This window comes from Lolium perenne, chromosome 4 (assembly GCF_019359855.2).
Source record: "Lolium perenne isolate Kyuss_39 chromosome 4, Kyuss_2.0, whole genome shotgun sequence".
NCBI classification, from domain to species: domain Eukaryota; kingdom Viridiplantae; phylum Streptophyta; class Magnoliopsida; order Poales; family Poaceae; genus Lolium; species Lolium perenne.
The window spans coordinates 86711350-86718089 of record NC_067247.2 but is presented as its reverse complement, the minus strand read 5'-3'; the positions used below and the strand labels follow the sequence as shown (position 1 = coordinate 86718089).

Sequence of the window (6740 nt, the reverse complement as noted above, 5' to 3'; positions counted from 1 at the left end):
GTGATGTTGTTTTGGAAGAAATCGACGATGCCCTGTACACATTCTTGTTTCCCAAATAATTACTATCAGTCTCACCTAAACAGTGTGTGCATGCATTGTATCCCTTGTTTGACTGCACTGAAATGTTACCAAGAGCAGGCCAATCATTGATGGTTACAAATAACAACGCTCGTAGGTTAAATTCCTTTTGTTCGTGCTCATCCCACACAGGTACACCTTCGTCACGCCACAACTCTCTAAGTTCTTCTACCAATGGCCTCGTGTACACATCAATGTCGTTGCCGGGTTGCTTCGGGCCCTGGATGAGCACGGCATCATAATGAACTTCCGCTTCATGCACAACCAAGGAGGAAGGTTATAGATACATAGAGTCACCGGCCAGTGCTATGGTGAGCTCTGCTCCCGAAAGGATTAAAGCCATCTGTACTTAGACCAAATCTTAAGTTCCTTGCGTCATCTGAAAATGACTTGAACTCTCTGTCGATTTTTCTCCACTGCGACCCGTCAGCGGGGTGTCTCAGGATCACATCTTTCTTACGGTCCTCTTTGTGCCATCGCAACAACTTGGCATGCTCTTTGTTCTGGAACAAACGTTTCAACCGTGGTATCATAGGAGCATACCACATCACCTTCGCAGGAACCCTCTTCCTGGGGGTGGACTCACCCTCAACATCGCCAGGGTCATCTCGCCTGATCTTATACCTCAATGCACTACATACCGGGCATGCATTCAAATTCTCGTACTCCCCGCGGTAGAGGATGCAGTCATTGATGCATGCATGTATCTTCTGCACCTCTAATCCTAGAGGGCAGACAACCTTCTTTGCTTCGTACGTGCTAGAGGGCAACACGTTCTCCCCTGGAAGCATCTTCTTTATTATTTTCAGCAACTTTTCAAATCCCTTGTCAGAAGTACCATTCTCTGCCTTCCACTGCAGCAATTCCAGCGTGGTACCCAGCTTTTTCTGACCATTTTCGCAATTTGGGTACAACAGTTTGTTGTGATCCTCTAACATTTTCTCCAACTTCAACCTCTCCTTTTCATTTCCGCAGTTCATCTTCGCATCAAGAATGGCCCGACCCAAATCGTCATCCGGGTCATCAAAAATCGGCTCATCGAAAATGGGCTCTTCTTCAGCTTCGTCTTCCCCTATTCTACTACCACCGTCTTCAGTGAATAAGGGATAGTTGTCACTATCCTCTTCTTCTTCGTTGTCTTCCAATATAACCCCTCTTTCTCCGTGCTTGGTCCAACAATTATAGCTGGGCATGAAACCATTCTCCAGCAGGTGGACGTGAAGGGTCTTCGAGGTAGAGTAATCCTTCATATTCTTACAGGAACTACATGGACAATACATGAAACCATTCGACTGCCTGTTTGCCTCAGCCACGTTGAGAAAATAATGCATGCCAGTAATGAACTCGGGATGGACCCGGTCACCGTACATCCATTGTCGACTCATCTGCATTTTATATGTATATCAAAAATCATTAAGTACACAACATCATGGATATATGAGTGACCAACTTAATTAATATTCAAGTTCATCACATAAAACTAAGTTTTTTTTATAAAAAAGAAGAGGCTCACCGAGGTTGTACGGTGCCGGCTAGGGGACGACGCTAGCGATCGACGGCGGTGAGGACGGGGATGATACTAATTAAAACCTACAAAATATACCATAATTTCAGCTCAAATTGATTATAAAAAAAGTAAAATCCCTAACTTAGGCATTTCATCAAACACCTTGCTAGCACTAGAAAAATAGTACGAGTTAAACTACCAAAGAAATGAGCTAAATTAGGAACGCCGGAAGAAAGGATGATATTGCTAACCCTTGGATAGATGCATGCCGTTAATCTTGTTAAAATGGTGGAGAAAAAATAGAGATTTATTGGAGTGTGAGAGGTGCAAAAATTTTGTGTGTGAGAGGAAGAAGAGAAAAATGAGATGAAGAGAAGAGCCGGCCAGGGGACGGGCTCGAGACTTGATGATAATATAGGGGGCACCCTTTGGTACCGGTTCGTGTTAAAAACCGGTACCAAAGGTCCTACCCGAGCCCCACCACGCGTCTGACAAATGGCCGAAGACCTTTCGTACCGGTTCCTAACACGAACCGGTACGAAAGCCCCTCACGAACCGGTGCCATTGCTCCTCGCCCGCCTGAGCCCCCGAACCGGTGCAGATTGCCCCATTGGCACCGGTTCGTAAGGGAACCGGTACCAATGGCTTAGATGGATGCCCCATTTTCCACTAGTGAGCATTGATGCATCGTGGATGGAATGCAACAGTTGGCGTGGATCCAATCTCTCCCTAGCAGGACAGCGTAGGTGCTCTTGCTATCGACAATGAAGAATGTCGTAGGGATGGTTTTCCTTCCTACGGTCAGATCCACGTTCAGAACACCTTGTGCTTCTGACGCTTGGCCGTTGAAATCGCTCAATGTGACGTTGGTCTTGATCAGATCCGAGCTAGAGCGTCCCAGACGATGTAGCATGGAGTATGGCATGATGTTGACTGCCGCTCCGGTGTCGACCAGCATCTTGTTGACCGGCTGCCCATTGATATAACCTCGTAAGTACAGGGCCTTCAGGTGTCTGTAACTTCTTTCTCGTGGCTTCTCAAAGATAACCGGCCTGGGGTCGCAGTCAAGTTGTGCCACAGGTGCCTCTTCGGTTCCAGGAGCACAAAACTCCGCTGGAAGGATGAACACCATGTTTGTGCCAGCCGATGTCTCATCATCGGCTTTCTTCTGTTTGGGGCTCCACTCTTTCTTCTGTGGTCGACCCTCCTCGTCCAGAGTTCGCTGAATTTTCGTGGCCAGATCAGGCCGCGCCTTCCTCAACGTATGCAAGTATAACCTTTCGGCTTCCTCCAAGCAACGTAGTCGCTGAACCCTACGTTTTTTGGAGTGGCTGAGTCCATCAGGGCACCACCTTGGACGGTGGTATTTATCGTCTTCTTCTTCTTCTTCTTCTTCTTCTTCTTCTTCTTCGTCTTCTAATTCCTCGAGATCTTCCACCCGAGAGGACTCAGCTTGCTTGTTCCGAGATGGGAGAGGTCCTAGACGCTTGAACACTGACACGTCTCCCGTGCCCTTCTTCTTCTGTCTACATTCTGGGCAGTTGCCGATTGTGGGCAATCGGCTCATTCCTGAATCCCAACAGTGTTTGAAGAAGGGACAGTCCCAGTGCCTGTCCATGTCGTCCTGCTCTCTTGACTTTTCCTTGGCATGGCGCTCATATCTTTCATCGTCTCTATCATGCCGACGATTTTCCCGGCGTCCCTGCTAGCCCGACGATCTCTTTCGTCGTCGTCGTTGTCTCGCCGGCGTTGGTCGTACTGACGCTCATATTTGTTGAGGAGATGATCAGAGAGAGGTCGCTGATATCGCACATACTTCACTTCTCCCTCTGTGATGTAGCGCTTGCCATCGTTTTGGAGCCGATCGCGTGGAACGGCTTCCTCCTTGTCCTTGCCACAAGAGCAGCCGCCCTCGTTTCTGTCCTTACCAGGGTGGTGCACAGGCCCGACCATGTTGATGTTGAACGAGAAACCTGGCTGGCACCTTCCGGGGTAAGTGTACTCCACCATGTTAACGGCGGGGAAGGGGTGCGTGTCGACTTTCATGGCGTACTGGCTGAAAATTAGACGTCCTTGTTCTATCGCCATTTGGATCTGCTGACGCCACACCCTGCAGTCGTTGGCGGTATGGGTTAACGTGTTATGCCACTTGCAATATGGCTTGCCGTTGAGCTCTTGCACCGTAGGGAACTTGTGGCCTTCGGGTAACTTTAGCTGCTTCTCCTTGAGCAAGAGGTCAAAAATCTGCTCAGCTTTGCTTACGTCGAAGTCAAACCCCCTTGGAGGACCTTGTGGCTTAACCCACTTGCAGAACACGGGGCTTGCCCCCCGAGTCCATTTATCCACTGCTACCTCTTGATCTCCTGTAGAGCCTTCACCTTCCTCTGTCTCAACCAGGACTACCGCACGCTTGAACTTGTCGTGGTACAACTCTGGGTGGCGCTGTTCATATAATGACAGTTTCTGAACCATATGCGCCAGTGAAGCGTAATCTGCTTGGGAAGCCATATCCTTGATCGGCGATGCAAGACCCACCACCGCCAGCTCGACTGCTTCTTTTTCAGTCAAACGAGCCGAATAGCATCGGTTCCTGATGGTCCTGAAGCGCTGGATGTATTCTGACATTGTTTCTCCGCGCTTCTGTCGTACTTGTGCTAGATCGGCAATGCCAGCCTCGGAAGCCTCAGAGTGATATTGCATGTGGAACTGCTCTTCCATCTGCTTCCAAGTCCGGATTGAATCTGGTGGCAACGAGGTGTACCACCCGAAAGCCGATCCTGTGAGGGACTGTGCGAAGAACCTCACACGTAGTGCGTCTGATGCTGAGATCGTGCCCAACTGCGCCAAATATCGGCTCACATGCTCGATTGAACTGGAGCCATCTGACCCACTAAACTTGGAGAATTCAGGGAGCCGGTATTTGGGTGGTAGTGGGATCAAATCGTACTCGTTGGGGTACGGCTTGGAATAGCCGATTGCCCTCCGTTTCGGCACCATGCTGAAGGAGATATGCCCTAGAGGCAATAATAAAGTGGTTATTATTTATATCTTTATGTTTATGATAAATGTTTATATATCATGCTATAATTGTATTAACCGAAACATTAGTACATGTGTGATATGTAGACAACAAAGAAGTCCCTAGTATGCCTCTTAAACTAGCTTGTTGATTAATGGATGATTAGTTTCATAATCATGAACATTGGATGTTATTAATAACAAGGTTATATCATTATATGAATGATGTAATGGACACACCCAATTAAGCGTAGCATAAGATCTCGTCATTAAGTTATTTGCTATAAGCTTTCGATACATAGTTACCTAGTCCTTATGACCATGAGATCATGTAAATCACTTATACCGGAAAGTGAAGGAGATATGCCCTAGAGGCAATAATAAAGTGGTTATTATTTATATCTTTATGTTTATGATAAATGTTTATATATCATGCTATAATTGTATTAACCGAAACATTAGTACATGTGTGATATGTAGACAACAAGAAGTCCCTAGTATGCCTCTTAAACTAGCTTGTTGATTAATGGATGATTAGTTTCATAATCATGAACATTGGATGTTATTAATAACAAGGTTATATCATTATATGAATGATGTAATGGACACACCCAATTAAGCGTAGCATAAGATCTCGTCATTAAGTTATTTGCTATAAGCTTTCGATACATAGTTACCTAGTCCTTATGACCATGAGATCATGTAAATCACTTATACCGGAAAGGTACTTTGATTACACCAAACACCACTGCGTAAATGGGTGGCTATAAAGGTGGGATTAAGTATCCGGAAAGTATGAGTTGAGGCATATGGATCAACGATGGGATTTGTCCATCCCGATGACGGATAGATATATTCTGGGCCCTCTCGGTGGAATGTCGTCTAATGTCTTGCAAGCATATGAATGAGTTCATAAGAGACCACATACCACGGTACGAATAAAGAGTACTTGTCAGGAGACGAGGTTGAACAAGGTATAGAGTGATACCGAAGATCAAACCTCGGACAAGTAAAATATCGCGTGACAAAGGGAATTGGTATTGTATGTGAATGGTTCATTCGATCACTAAAAGTCATCGTTGAATATGTGGGAGCCATTATGGATCTCCAGATCCCGCTATTGGTTATTGGTCGGAGTGAGTACTCAACCATGTCCGCATAGTTCACGAACCGTAGGGTGACACACTTAAAGTTGGATGTTGAAATGGTAGAACTTGAATATGGAATGGAGTTCGAATATTTGTTCGGAGTCCCGGATGAGATCCCGGACATCACGAGGAGTTCCGGAATGGTCCGGAGAATAAGATTCATATATAGGATGTCATTTTATGTGAATTAAAATGTCGCGGAAGGTTCTATGGAAGGTTCTAGAAGATTCTAGAAAAGTCCGGAAGAAACCACCAAGGAAGGTGGAGTCCACATGGGACTCCACCTCCATGGCCGGCCAACCCTAGTGGGGGAGGAGTCCCAAGTGGACTCCCCCTTAGGGGGCCGGCCACCCCCCCATATGGGAGGTGGAACTCCCACCTCAAGTGGGAGCCCTAGCTTGGCTAGGTTTCCCCTCCATATGGAAGGTTTTTGGTTCGGGTCTTATTCGAAGACTTGGATACCAACACTTGGGGTTCCACCTATATAATGAGGGGCATAGGGGAGGGGGCCGTACACACCAAAGCCACAAGTTGGCCGCACCCCCTTGAGGCCGGCCACCCCCTCCCAAACCCTAGCCGCCCCCCTCTCCTCCATATCTCCCGCGTAGCTTTAGCGAAGCTCCGCCGGAGTTCTCCACCGCCACCGACACCACGCCGTCGTGCTGTCGGATTCAAGAGGAGCTACTACTTCCGCTGCCCGCTGGAACGGGAGGTGGACGTCGTCTTCATCAACAACCGAACGTGTGACCGAGTACGGAGGTGCTGCCCGTTCGTGGCGCCGGAACCGATCGTGATCAAGATCTTCTACGCGCTTTTGCAAGCGGCAAGTGAACGTCTACCGCAGCAACAAGAGCCTCCTCTTGTAGGCTTTGGAATCTCTTCAAGGGTGAGACTCGATACCCCCTCGTTGCTACCGTCTTCTAGATTGCATCTTGGCTTGGATTGCGTGTTCGCCGTAGGAAAATTTTTGTTTTCTATGCAACGTTATC

The 6740-nt window shown here is 47.5% G+C and overlaps 1 long non-coding RNA gene across 1 annotated transcript; it reads right to left on the bottom strand.

Annotated features, from left to right (window-relative positions):
* Positions 1–1355: 1355 nt before the first annotated feature.
* On the bottom strand, positions 1356–2240 carry LOC127293202 (uncharacterized). The gene is made up of 2 exons (XR_007845651.2): positions 1592–2240; positions 1356–1463 (listed from the first exon to the last, which is right to left on the bottom strand). It is a non-coding gene; the product is annotated as an uncharacterized lncRNA (long non-coding RNA).
* Positions 2241–6740: the final 4500 nt, after the last annotated feature.